The sequence below is a fragment of the Neolamprologus multifasciatus genome, chromosome 7 (assembly GCF_963576455.1).
Source record: "Neolamprologus multifasciatus chromosome 7, fNeoMul1.2, whole genome shotgun sequence".
NCBI lineage: Eukaryota > Metazoa > Chordata > Actinopteri > Cichliformes > Cichlidae > Neolamprologus > Neolamprologus multifasciatus.
In genome coordinates, this window is record NC_140445.1 from 15,166,696 (window position 1) to 15,182,197 (window position 15,502).

Here is a 15,502-nt window from a genome sequence, read left to right on the forward strand (position 1 = left end):
CAGGAGAGGGAGGGGGGAGAATGAAAGAAGAAGAGGCAGCTGTGCAGCAAAGACACAGAATAACTCCAGCTTTGTGTCTTTTTCATTGTAGCTGAATTACGGGACAAACTGTTCCTTTTCACCTCAATAAGAAACGCGTAATATTTTATCTGAATACCAGACGGGACGGTTGGCAACTCTAATAACTTATGAACAAAATAAAGTTCAACATCATTAACTTCATAGCACCCACCCAGCTGTATAGAAACTCCGTCATGCTAGCTAGTATGCAGTACGGAAAAAGTCAGAATAATGAAAATAAACTCCACCTAAACTTGGTTTATATCTGACTCAGATAGACTGCAGGTCATAACTTCTTACCTGAAGTTCAGTTCACACTTGGACCGGCGGCCGCCTCGGGTCTCTTTTCCTTCTGCGTCCCCTTTCCCTCATCCACCTGCTGCCTCCACCACTTGCTAATGTTTCAGAATCTGTGGAAGCTCCGCGATAGCCACCACACGAAGTAACGAGTAACGACCCTATCTAAATCCCAGTAACGACTAACGCGTTCCTGATTTTGGCATAATAACTAGTTACCGTGCTCGTTACCACAATAATAACGTAGTTACTGTAACGCGTTACTTAATAACGCGTTAGTCCCAACACTGGTAATGACACAGCCATCACTTCTAAAACCTGCGTAATGACACACCCATCACTTCTAAAACCTTTGTGATGACACACACCCATCACTTCTAAAACCTTTGTGATGACACAGCCATCACTTCTAAAACTTTTGTGATGACACACACCCATCACTTCTAAAACCTTTGTGATGACACACACCCATCACTTCTAAAACCTTTGTGATGACACAGCCATCACTTCTAAAACCTTTGTGATGACACAGCCATCACTTCTAAAACCTTTGTGATGACACACCTATCACTTCTAAAACCTTTATGATGAAACAGCCATCACTTCTAAAACCTTTGTGATGACACACACACTGTAAACCCCAACAGTATACCTGACGTGTACGTCAACTACGTCATGACGTTTTCTCTCTAACCTGAACGAAAATTCTGTTCAATATGGCTGCCCTTCTCGAGCGACTGGAGAGCACATTTGGAGAAACTTGTAAGTAAAACGGAACCTTCGTTATGTTTATTTTTTCTGTAAAAAAGTATATTGATATGTTGCAGCCAATAACTTGAATGCGCTGTTGTGTTAAAAAGCACATACCCAGGTGGTGAGTAGTCGTTTGCTGTCGTTCGCGCTCTTTTTTCAAACATAGATTATGTCGTCAGTTTTACAGTTTTAACCGATTAAAACACAGCTTTAATAAGAATCACACATAACGAAAGGGTCTTAGTGATATTTTAACGACCCCTTGCCAACGCAAGAAAGTTGGCGTTTTTACAACAGCAGCCTCATTGTTCGGCAGGTTTTTTTTTCTTCTCATTAGCATCGTTTAAAAGTGACTGAGCCAGCAGTGGCAACTTCTATCTAAAACAATTAAAAGTAATACCCAGATTGAAATATAGCAAAGTGTTGTATATTTAGTGTGCTGATAAGGTTTTCAGTATTTTTATTTTTTCTTCCAAGGCTGAAGACCGAAGACAAAAAGACCGAAGAAAAAAAATTCAAACTGCAAGTAATTGGTGGAGACAATAAACACAGGTGAGTTGAAAGATCTATTGAAGAGTCCTTTCTTCATGGCCATTAAAACATTTTTAGGTTAAAAGACCTGTTTTTCTTTTCTTTTTTTTAATCATGTCCCTGCTTTGTCACACTGAATCATGTTGAAAAGATATATTTTCATGGCTCCCCCCATTACCATTACTTTGTACTTCTTTCTACCAGTCTATTTTATTTTGTGACATTAACATCTTAAATGTACCCCGCCAGTTTAATTATTAATAGCTGTGTTAGTATTTATAATGCTCTTTTTTTTTTTATCATGTGCAGATCTACCAAGGGTCAGTGGCACAGTTCACCTTTTGTGGTAAGTTATAACACTTCATATGTGGTCACATAAGTAAGTTGTTTCATCAGTTGTTCAGTTCTTATAAAATAATGTTGTATAATTGTACCAAATCACTGAGGACACATCCAATGTGTAAATCCCAATCAACAATTTTACTGTGATATTCGCTCGTGTTTAGAGTATTAAAAATTTATATTTTATATTTATATTTTCATATGTTGTGAAATGACTCAATCGTTTTTATTTTTTAGAAGAAACCATTCATTAAGTACCTTAACTGTGGGACTTAATGTTAAGGTGCAGATTTCATATATTGATAATGATAAAAGTAACACAAATTAAAGTTTCACTGATAAACACTCAATTTTTCCTTGCTTTGAACCCCATGTTCTATATAGATTACAGCTCTGATCTGGAGAACACTATTTTAAAATACTGTGTAGGATTTTTGTCAAATGATTAAGAAACAGGCTCTTTGTCATAAGAGACAGAAAGGTTGTGTCTCCAGAAATGTCTCCAGAATTTAGTAGAGTATGATGTCATGCAGTTTCATAAACATGTATTCTCCCCAAAGAATGACACCTGAAAACTTTGTGTTAAATGAACTTTTCTTTTCCCTTTTAGGAGGTGCCTGATATCAATGTGAAACGCACTGCAGTGCTTCGTGCCTTTCCTGTATACCTGCGGGAGGGCAGAATTCTTTAAGACATGTAATGTAAGTGTATTTTTGCATCACTTAAATTCTCCCAGTGGGATAAAATGCCATGTTTTTAAAAAAAATATAATTTAATACCGTAGCAGCTACCAAATTGTACAAGCAAAATACCCTCTCTTTAGAAAACCCTCACACACAAACACACACAGGTCAGGAGCAGGGCACAGGCGTATCACAGCACTATGGCTACGCGCCCCAAAACCAGGCTGAAGTCAAGATTTAGTTTCTTTTTGAGATAAAGTCATGAAATAAAAAATTACTTTTTTAGAAAAATAACAAACATACAAATTATGTAATGCAAGAAGCTAACACGTTAATGTACATTTTTCAAAAATGTAGAGTACCCTAACTCGTCACAAAGTAACCCACTACACTGCTGAATGTTTTCCTAGATTACGGGTCATGCTTGTCACATTCTCTCAAACCAACCTTACTTATTTTATTGTGGCGATCGTGGCTCAAGAGTTGGGAGTTCGCCTTGTAATCGGAAGGTTGCCGGTTCGAGCCCCGGCTTGGACAGTCTCGGTCGTTGTGTCCTTGGGCGAGACACTTCACCCGTTGCCTACTGTTGGCGGTCAGAGGGCCCGGTGGCGCCAGTGTCCGGCAGCCTCGCCTCTGTCAGTGCGCCCCAGGGTGGCTGTGGCTACAATGTAGCTGCCATCACCAGTGTGTGAATGGGTGGATGACTGAATGTGTAAAGCGCTATACATTACAGGCCATTTACCATTGATACTGTGTCTATTCCAGGCGGACGCATTGGATGAGTCGACCCTCATTGACACTCCAGTTGCCCTTCTCACAGTGGTTACCGACGGCGCTTCCCAGTCCAGTCCATTTTACTTCCTCAAGCATGGCTGTTGTGGTGAAAGGCGACTAGGTGATACGTGATATTCCCAGATTTGCAGATGCATTTGCTTTATTGTTTGGGTTGATCTATGCTCTGCATTTAGACGACCACAGGAAGCTCGTTCACACATTTACCTTTGTCCAAAATATCTTCATGGGGCTTGATGACAGCAAACCCCTGAAACCCCTGCCTACATGCTCTTAAGGAATATAAGGCAATGTTTGTAAGGACACACACCCATCACTTCTAAAACCTTTGTGATGACATAACCATCACTTCTAAAACCTTTGTGATGACACAGCCATCACTTCTAAAACCTTTGTGATAAAACAGCCATCACTTCTAAAACCTTTGTGATGACATAACCATCACTTCTAAAACCTTTGTGATGACACAGCCCTCACTTCTAAAACCATTGTGATGACACAGCCCTCACTTCTAAAACCTTTGTGACGACACAGCCCTCACTTCTAAAACCTGTTTGATGACACAGCCCTCACTTCTAAAACCTTTGTGATGACACGCCCCTCACTTCTACAACCTGGTCACAGACTCGTCCCTCACTTCTACAACCTGCGTACAGACACACCCCTCACTTCTAAAACCTGTGTGATGACACACCCCTCACTTCTAAAACCTTTGTGATGACACGCCCCTCACTTCTACAACCTGTGCACAGACACACCCCTCACTTCTATAACTTGTGCACAGACACACCCCTCACTTCTACAACCTGCGCACAGACACGCCCCTCACTTCTAAAACCGGCGTAATGACACGCCCCTTACTTCTGCAACCTGCGCACAGAAACACCCCTCACTTCTACAACCTGCGCACAGAAACACCCCTCACTTCTACAACCTGCGCACAGACACACCCATCACTTCTAAAACCTTTGTGATGACACACCCCTCACTTCTAAAACCTTTCTGATGACACAGCCATCACTTCTAAAACCTTTGTGACGACACAGCCATCACTTCTAAAACCTTTGTGATGACACAGCCATCACTTCTAAGACCTTTGTGATGACATGCCCCTCACTTCTAAAACCTTTGTGATGACATAACCATCACTTCTAAAACCTTTGTGATAAAACAGCCATCACTTCTAAAACCATTGTGATGACACAGCCATCACTTCTAAAACCTTTGTGATGACATAACCATCACTTCTAAAACCTTTGTGATGACACAGCCATCACTTCTAAAACCTTTGTGATGACACAGCCATCACTTCTAAAACCTTTGTGATGACATAACCATCACTTCTAAAACCTTTGTGATGACACAGCCATCACTTCTAAAACCATTGTGATGACACAGCCATCACTTCTAAAACCTTTGTGATGACACAGCCATCACTTCTAAAACCTTTGTGATGACACAGCCATCACTTCTAAAACCTTTGTGATGACATAACCATCACTTCTAAAACCTTTGTGATGACACAGCCATCACTTCTAAAACCTTTGTGACGACACAGCCCTCACTTCTAAAACCTGTTTGATGACACAGCGATCACTTCTAAAACCTGCGCACAGACACACCCATCACTTCTAAAACCTTTGTGATGACACACCCCTCACTTCTAAAACCTTTCTGATGACATAACCATCACTTCTAAAACCTTTGTGATAAAACAGCCATCACTTCTAAAACCTTTGTGATGACACAGCCATCACTTCTAAAACCATTGTGATGACACAGCCATCACTTCTAAAACCTGTTTGATGACACAGCCATCACTTCTAAAACCTGCGTAATGACACAACCATCACTTCTAAAACCTTTGTGATGACACGCCCCTCACTTCTACAACCTGGTCACAGACTCGTCCCTCACTTCTACAACCTGCGTACAGACACACCCCTCACTTCTATAACTTGTGCACAGACACACCCCTCACTTCTACAACCTTTGTGATGACACAGCCATCACTTCTAAGACCTTTGTGATGACACACCCATCACTTCTAAAACCTTTGTGATGACACAGCCATCACTTCTAAGACCTTTGTGATGACACACCCATCACTTCTAAAACCTTTGTGATAAAACAGCCATCACTTCTAAAACCATTGTGATGACACAGCCATCACTTCTAAAACCTTTGTGATGACACACCCCTCACTTCTACAACCTGCGCACAGACACACCCCTCACTTCTATAACCTCTGCACAGACACACCCCTCACTTCTAAAACCTGTGTGATGACACACCCCTCACTTCTAAAACCTTTGTGATGACACGCCCCTCACTTCTACAACCTGTGCACAGACACACCCCTCACTTCTATAACTTGTGCACAGACACACCCCTCACTTCTACAACTTGCGCACAGACACACCCCTCACTTCTATAACTTGTGCACAGACACACCCCTCACTTCTACAACTTGTGCACAGACACACCCCTCACTTCTAAAACCTGCGTAATGACACAACCATCACTTCTAAAACCTGTGTGATGACACACCCCTCACTTCTAAAAACCTTTGTGATGACACAGCCATCACTTCAAAAACCTGCGCACAGACACACCCCTCACTTCTAAAACCTGTGCACAGACACACCCCTCACTTCTATAACCTGTGCACAGACACACCCCTCACTTCTATAACCTGTGCACAGACACACCCCTCACTTCTATAACCTGCGCACAGACACACCCCTCACTTCTAAAACGTTTGTGATGACACAGCCATCACTTCTAAAACCTGCGTAATGACACAACCATCACTTCTAAAACCTTTGTGATGACATGCCCCTCACTTCTAAAACCTTTGTGATGACATGCCCCTCACTTCTAAAACCTTTGTGATGACACACCCCTCACTTCTACAACCTGCGCACAGACACACCCCTCACTTCTAAAACCTGTGTGATGACACACCCCTCACTTCTAAAACCTTTGTGATGACACACCCATCACTTCTAAAACCTTTGTGATAAAACAGCCATCACTTCTAAAACCATTGTGATGACACAGCCATCACTTCTAAAACCTTTGTGATGACACAGCCATCACTTCTAAAACCTTTGTGATGACACACCCCTCACTTCTACAACCTGCGCACAGACACACCCCTCACTTCTATAACCTCTGCACAGACACACCCCTCACTTCTAAAACCTGTGTGATGACACACCCCTCACTTCTATAACCTCTGCACAGACACACCCCTCACTTCTAAAACCTTTGTGATGACACGCCCCTCACTTCTACAACCTGTGCACAGACACACCCCTCACTTCTATAACTTGTGCACAGACACACCCCTCACTTCTACAACTTGCGCACAGACACACCCCTCACTTCTATAACTTGTGCACAGACACACCCCTCACTTCTACAACTTGTGCACAGACACACCCCTCACTTCTAAAACCTGCGTAATGACACAACCATCACTTCTAAAAACCTTTGTGATGACACAGCCATCACTTCAAAAACCTGCGCACAGACACACCCCTCACTTCTAAAACCTGTGCACAGACACACCCCTCACTTCTATAACCTGTGCACAGACACACCCCTCACTTCTATAACCTGCGCACAGACACACCCCTCACTTCTAAAACGTTTGTGATGACACAGCCATCACTTCTAAAACCTGCGTAATGACACAACCATCACTTCTAAAACCTTTGTGATGACACACCCATCACTTCTAAAACCTGTGCACAGACACACCCCTCACTTCTACAACCTGCGCACAGACACACCCCTCACTTCTAAAACCTGTGTGATGACACACCCCTCACTTCTAAAACCTTTGTGATGACATGCCCCTCACTTCTAAAACCTTTGTGATGACACAGCCCTCACTTCTAAAACCTTTGTGATAAAACAGCCATCACTTCTAAAACCTGTTTGATGACACAGCGATCACTTCTAAAACCTGCGTAATGACACAACCATCACTTCTAAAACCTTTGTGATGACACACCCCTCACTTCTACAACCTGCGCACAGACACACCCCTCACTTCTAAAACCTGTGTGATGACACACCCCTCACTTCTAAAACCTTTGTGATGACACGCCCCTCACTTCTACAACCTGTGCACAGACACACCCCTCACTTCTATAACTTGTGCACAGACACACCCCTCACTTCTACAACCTGCGCACAGACACACCCCTCACTTCTAAAACCTGCGTAATGACACAACCATCACTTCTAAAACCTGTGTGATGACACACCCCTCACTTCTAAAACCTTTGTGATGACACACACCCATCACTTCTAAAAACCTTTGTGATGACACAGCCATCACTTCAAAAACCTGCGCACAGACACACCCCTCACTTCTATAACCTGTGCACAGACACACCCCTCACTTCTATAACCTGTGCACAGACACACCCCTCACTTCTACAACCTGTGCACAGACACACCCCTCACTTCTATAACCTGTGCACAGACACACCCCTCACTTCTATAACCTGTGCACAGACACACCCCTCACTTCTATAACCTGTGCACAGACACACCCCTCACTTCTATAACCTGTGCACAGACACACCCCTCACTTCTACAACCTGCATAATGACACAGCCCTCACTTCTAAAACCTGCGTAATGACACACCCATCACTTCTAAAACCTTTGTGATGACACGCCCCTCACTTCTACAACCTGCGCACAGACACACCCCTCACTTCTAAAACCGGCGTAATGACACGCCCCTTACTTCTAAAACCTGCGCACAGAAACACCCCTCACTTCTACAACCTGCGCACAGACACACCCCTCACTTCTAAAACCTTTGTGATGACACAGCCCTCACTTCTAAAACCTTTGTGATGACATAACCATCACTTCTAAAACCTTTGTGATAAAACAGCCATCACTTCTAAAACCATTGTGACGACACAGCCATCACTTCTAAAACCTGTTTGATGACACAGCCATCACTTCTAAAACCTTTGTGATGACATGCCCCTCACTTCTAAAACCTTTGTGATGACACAGCCATCACTTCTAAAACCTGTGCACAGACACACCCCTCACTTCTACAACCTGCGCACAGACACACCCCTCACTTCTAAAACCTGTGTGATGACACACCCCTCACTTCTAAAACCTGTGCACAGACACACCCCTCACTTCTATAACCTGCGTAATGACACAACCATCACTTCTAAAACCTTTGTGATGACACGCCCCTCACTTCTACAACCTGTGCACAGACACACCCCTCACTTCTATAACTTGTGCACAGACACACCCCTCACTTCTACAACCTGCGCACAGACACACCCCTCACTTCTAAAACCTGCGTAATGACACAACCATCACTTCTAAAAAGCTTTGTGATGACACACCCCTCACTTCTAAAACCTTTGTGATGACACACACCCATCACTTCTAAAAACCTTTGTGATGACACACCCCTCACTTCTAAAACCTGTGCACAGACACACCCCTCACTTCTATAACCTGTGCACAGACACACCCCTCACTTCTATAACCTGTGCACAGACACACCCCTCACTTCTACAACCTGTGCACAGACACACCCCTCACTTCTACAACCTGCGCACAGACACGCCCCTCACTTCTAAAACCGGCGTAATGACACACCCCTCACTTCTAAAACCTGTTTGATGACACACCCCTCACTTCTAAAACCTTTGTGATGACACGCCCCTCACTTCTATAACCTGTGCACAGACACACCCCTCACTTCTATAACCTGTGCACAGACACACCCCTCACTTCTACAACCTGTGCACAGACACACCCCTCACTTCTACAACCTGCGCACAGACACGCCCCTCACTTCTAAAACCGGCGTAATGACACACCCCTCACTTCTAAAACCTGTTTGATGACACACCCCTCACTTCTAAAACCTTTGTGATGACACGCCCCTCACTTCTACAATCTGCGCACAGAAACACCCCTCACTTCTAAAACCTGCGCACAGACACACCCCTCACTTCTAAAACATTCGCACAGACACACCCCTCACTTCTAAAACCTTTGTGATGACACACCCCTCACTTCTAAAACCTGCGTAATGACACAACCATCACTTCTAAAACCTTTGTGATGACACACACCCATCACTTCTAAAAAGCTTTGTGATGACACACCCCTCACTTCTAAAACCTTTGTGATGACACACACCCATCACTTCTAAAAACCTTTGTGATGACACACCCCTCACTTCTAAAACCTGTGCACAGACACACCCCTCACTTCTATAACCTGTGCACAGACACACCCCTCACTTCTATAACCTGTGCACAGACACACCCCTCACTTCTATAACCTGTGCACAGACACACCCCTCACTTCTACAACCTGTGCACAGACACACCCCTCACTTCTACAACCTGCGCACAGACACGCCCCTCACTTCTAAAACATTCGCACAGACACACCCCTCACTTCTACAATCTGCGCACAGACACGCCCCTCACTTCTAAAACCGGCGTAATGACACACCCCTCACTTCTAAAACCTGCATAATGACACAGCCCTCACTTCTAAAACCTTTGTGATGACACAGCCATCACTTCTACAACCTGCGCACAGACACACCCCTCACTTCTACAACCTGCGTACAGACACACCCCTCACTTCTACAACCTGCGTACAGACACACCCCTCACTTCTAAAACCTTTGTGATGACACACCCCTCACTTCTAAAACCTGTGCACAGACACACCCCTCACTTCTATAACCTGTGCACAGACACACCCCTCACTTCTATAACCTGTGCACAGACACACCCCTCACTTCTATAACCTGTGCACAGACACACCCCTCACTTCTACAACCTGTGCACAGACACACCCCTCACTTCTACAACCTGCGCACAGACACGCCCCTCACTTCTAAAACATTCGCACAGACACACCCCTCACTTCTACAATCTGCGCACAGACACGCCCCTCACTTCTAAAACCGGCGTAATGACACACCCCTCACTTCTAAAACCTGCATAATGACACGCCCCTCACTTCTAAAACCGGCGTAATGACACGCCCCTTACTTCTGCAACCTGCGCACAGAAACACCCCTCACTTCTACAACCTGCGCACAGAAACACCCCTCACTTCTACAACCTGCGCACAGACACGCCCCTCACTTCTAAAACATTCGCACAGACACACCCCTCACTTCTACAATCTGCGCACAGACACGCCCCTCACTTCTAAAACCGGCGTAATGACACACCCCTCACTTCTAAAACCTGCATAATGACACAGCCCTCACTTCTAAAACCTTTGTGATGACACAGCCATCACTTCTACAACCTGCGCACAGACACACCCCTCACTTCTACAACCTGCGTACAGACACACCCCTCACTTCTACAACCTGCGTACAGACACACCCCTCACTTCTAAAACCTTTGTGATGACACACCCCTCACTTCTAAAACCTGTGCACAGACACACCCCTCACTTCTATAACCTGTGCACAGACACACCCCTCACTTCTATAACCTGTGCACAGACACACCCCTCACTTCTACAACCTGTGCACAGACACACCCCTCACTTCTACAACCTGCGCACAGACACGCCCCTCACTTCTAAAACATTCGCACAGACACACCCCTCACTTCTACAATCTGCGCACAGACACGCCCCTCACTTCTAAAACCGGCGTAATGACACACCCCTCACTTCTAAAACCTGCATAATGACACGCCCCTCACTTCTAAAACCGGCGTAATGACACGCCCCTTACTTCTGCAACCTGCGCACAGAAACACCCCTCACTTCTACAACCTGCGCACAGAAACACCCCTCACTTCTACAACCTGCGCACAGACACACCCATCACTTCTAAAACCTTTGTGATGACACACCCCTCACTTCTAAAACCTTTCTGATGACACAGCCATCACTTCTAAAACCTTTGTGACGACACAGCCATCACTTCTAAAACCTTTGTGATGACACAGCCATCACTTCTAAGACCTTTGTGATGACATGCCCCTCACTTCTAAAACCTTTGTGATGACATAACCATCACTTCTAAAACCTTTGTGATAAAACAGCCATCACTTCTAAAACCTTTGTGATGACACAGCCATCACTTCTAAAACCATTGTGATGACACAGCCATCACTTCTAAAACCTTTGTGATGACACAGCCATCACTTCTAAAACCTTTGTGATGACACAGCCATCACTTCTAAAACCTTTGTGATGACATAACCATCACTTCTAAAACCTTTGTGATGACACAGCCATCACTTCTAAAACCTTTGTGATGACATAACCATCACTTCTAAAACCTTTGTGATGACACAGCCATCACTTCTAAAACCATTGTGATGACACAGCCATCACTTCTAAAACCTTTGTGATGACACAGCCATCACTTCTAAAACCTTTGTGATGACACAGCCATCACTTCTAAAACCTTTGTGATGACATAACCATCACTTCTAAAACCTTTGTGATGACACAGCCATCACTTCTAAAACCTTTGTGACGACACAGCCCTCACTTCTAAAACCTGTTTGATGACACAGCGATCACTTCTAAAACCTGCGCACAGACACACCCATCACTTCTAAAACCTTTGTGATGACACACCCCTCACTTCTAAAACCTTTCTGATGACACAGCCATCACTTCTAAAACCTTTGTGACGACACAGCCATCACTTCTAAAACCTTTGTGATGACACAGCCATCACTTCTAAAACCTTTGTGATGACATAACCATCACTTCTAAAACCTTTGTGATGACACAGCCATCACTTCTAAAACCTTTGTGATGACATAACCATCACTTCTAAAACCTTTGTGATGACACAGCGATCACTTCTAAAACCTGCGCACAGACACACCCATCACTTCTAAAACCTTTGTGATGACACAGCCATCACTTCTAAAACCTTTGTGATGACACAGCCATCACTTCTAAGACCTTTGTGATGACATGCCCCTCACTTCTAAAACCTTTGTGATGACATAACCATCACTTCTAAAACCTTTGTGATAAAACAGCCATCACTTCTAAAACCTTTGTGATGACACAGCCATCACTTCTAAAACCATTGTGATGACACAGCCATCACTTCTAAAACCTGTTTGATGACACAGCCATCACTTCTAAAACCTGCGTAATGACACAACCATCACTTCTAAAACCTTTGTGATGACACGCCCCTCACTTCTACAACCTGGTCACAGACTCGTCCCTCACTTCTACAACCTGCGTACAGACACACCCCTCACTTCTATAACTTGTGCACAGACACACCCCTCACTTCTACAACCTTTGTGATGACACAGCCATCACTTCTAAGACCTTTGTGATGACACACCCATCACTTCTAAAACCTTTGTGATGACACAGCCATCACTTCTAAGACCTTTGTGATGACACACCCCTCACTTCTAAAACCTTTGTGATAAAACAGCCATCACTTCTAAAACCATTGTGATGACACAGCCATCACTTCTAAAACCTTTGTGATGACACAGCCATCACTTCTAAAACCTTTGTGATGACACACCCCTCACTTCTATAACCTCTGCACAGACACACCCCTCACTTCTAAAACCTGTGTGATGACACACCCCTCACTTCTAAAACCTTTGTGATGACACGCCCCTCACTTCTACAACCTGTGCACAGACACACCCCTCACTTCTATAACTTGTGCACAGACACACCCCTCACTTCTACAACTTGCGCACAGACACACCCCTCACTTCTAAAACCTGCGTAATGACACAACCATCACTTCTAAAACCTGTGTGATGACACACCCCTCACTTCTAAAACCTTTGTGATGACACACACCCATCACTTCTAAAAACCTTTGTGATGACACAGCCATCACTTCAAAAACCTGCGCACAGACACACCCCTCACTTCTAAAACCTGTGCACAGACACACCCCTCACTTCTATAACCTGTGCACAGACACACCCCTCACTTCTATAACCTGCGCACAGACACACCCCTCACTTCTAAAACGTTTGTGATGACACAGCCATCACTTCTAAAACCTGCGTAATGACACAACCATCACTTCTAAAACCTTTGTGATGACACACCCATCACTTCTAAAACCTGTGCACAGACACACCCCTCACTTCTACAACCTGCGCACAGACACACCCCTCACTTCTAAAACCTGTGTGATGACACACCCCTCACTTCTAAAACCTTTGTGATGACATGCCCCTCACTTCTAAAACCTTTGTGATGACACAGCCCTCACTTCTAAAACCTTTGTGATAAAACAGCCATCACTTCTAAAACCATTGTGACGACACAGCCATCACTTCTAAAACCTGTTTGATGACACAGCGATCACTTTTAAAACCTGCGTAATGACACAACCATCACTTCTAAAACCTTTGTGATGACACACCCCTCACTTCTACAACCTGCGCACAGACACACCCCTCACTTCTAAAACCTGTGTGATGACACACCCCTCACTTCTAAAACCTTTGTGATGACACGCCCCTCACTTCTACAACCTGTGCACAGACACACCCCTCACTTCTATAACTTGTGCACAGACACACCCCTCACTTCTACAACCTGCGCACAGACACACCCCTCACTTCTAAAACCTGCGTAATGACACAACCATCACTTCTAAAACCTGTGTGATGACACACCCCTCACTTCTAAAACCTTTGTGATGACACACACCCATCACTTCTAAAAACCTTTGTGATGACACAGCCATCACTTCAAAAACCTGCGCACAGACACACCCCTCACTTCTAAAACCTGTGCACAGACACACCCCTCACTTCTATAACCTGTGCACAGACACACCCCTCACTTCTACAACCTGTGCACAGACACACCCCTCACTTCTATAACCTGTGCACAGACACACCCCTCACTTCTATAACCTGTGCACAGACACACCCCTCACTTCTATAACCTGTGCACAGACACACCCCTCACTTCTATAACCTGTGCACAGACACACCCCTCACTTCTACAACCTGTGCACAGACACACCCCTCACTTCTACAACCTGCATAATGACACAGCCCTCACTTCTAAAACCTGTTTGATGACACACCCCTCACTTCTAAAACCTGCGTAATGACACACCCATCACTTCTAAAACCTTTGTGATGACACGCCCCTCACTTCTACAATCTGCGCACAGAAACACCCCTCACTTCTACAACCTGCGCACAGACACACCCCTCACTTCTAAAACCGGCGTAATGACACGCCCCTTACTTCTAAAACCTGCGCACAGAAACACCCCTCACTTCTACAACCTGCGCACAGACACACCCCTCACTTCTAAAACCTTTGTGATGACACAGCCCTCACTTCTAAAACCTTTGTGATGACATAACCATCACTTCTAAAACCTTTGTGATAAAACAGCCATCACTTCTAAAACCATTGTGACGACACAGCCATCACTTCTAAAACCTGTTTGATGACATGCCCCTCACTTCTAAAACCTTTGTGATGACACAGCCATCACTTCTAAAACCTGTGCACAGACACACCCCTCACTTCTAAAACCTGTGTGATGACACACCCCTCACTTCTACAACCTGCGCACAGACACACCCCTCACTTCTAAAACCTGTGTGATGACACACCCCTCACTTCTAAAACCTGTGCACAGACACACCCCTCACTTCTATAACCTGCGTAATGACACAACCATCACTTCTAAAACCTTTGTGATGACACGCCCCTCACTTCTACAACCTGTGCACAGACACACCCCTCACTTCTATAACTTGTGCACAGACACACCCCTCACTTCTATAACTTGTGCACAGACACACCCCTCACTTCTACAACCTGCGCACAGACACACCCCTCACTTCTAAAACCTGCGTAATGACACAACCATCACTTCTAAAACCTTTGTGATGACACACACCCATCACTTCTAAAAAGCTTTGTGATGACACACCCCTCACTTCTAAAACCTTTGTGATGACACACACCCATCACTTCTAAAAACCTTTGTGATGA

The 15,502-nt window shown here is 44.6% G+C and overlaps 1 protein-coding gene and 1 long non-coding RNA gene across 3 annotated transcripts in view; one reads left to right on the forward strand and one right to left on the reverse strand.

Moving 5' to 3' along the window:
- The window catches only part of LOC146513980 (netrin receptor UNC5D-like), a 268,872-nt gene that overhangs the window by 102,792 nt on the left and 150,578 nt on the right, over positions 1 to 15,502 (reverse strand). The window lies entirely within an intron of this gene.
- LOC146513981 (uncharacterized) lies at positions 840 to 3,749 on the forward strand. Its single transcript, XR_014875433.1, has 3 exons — positions 840 to 1,987; positions 2,594 to 2,684; positions 3,432 to 3,749. It is a non-coding gene; the product is annotated as an uncharacterized LOC146513981 (long non-coding RNA).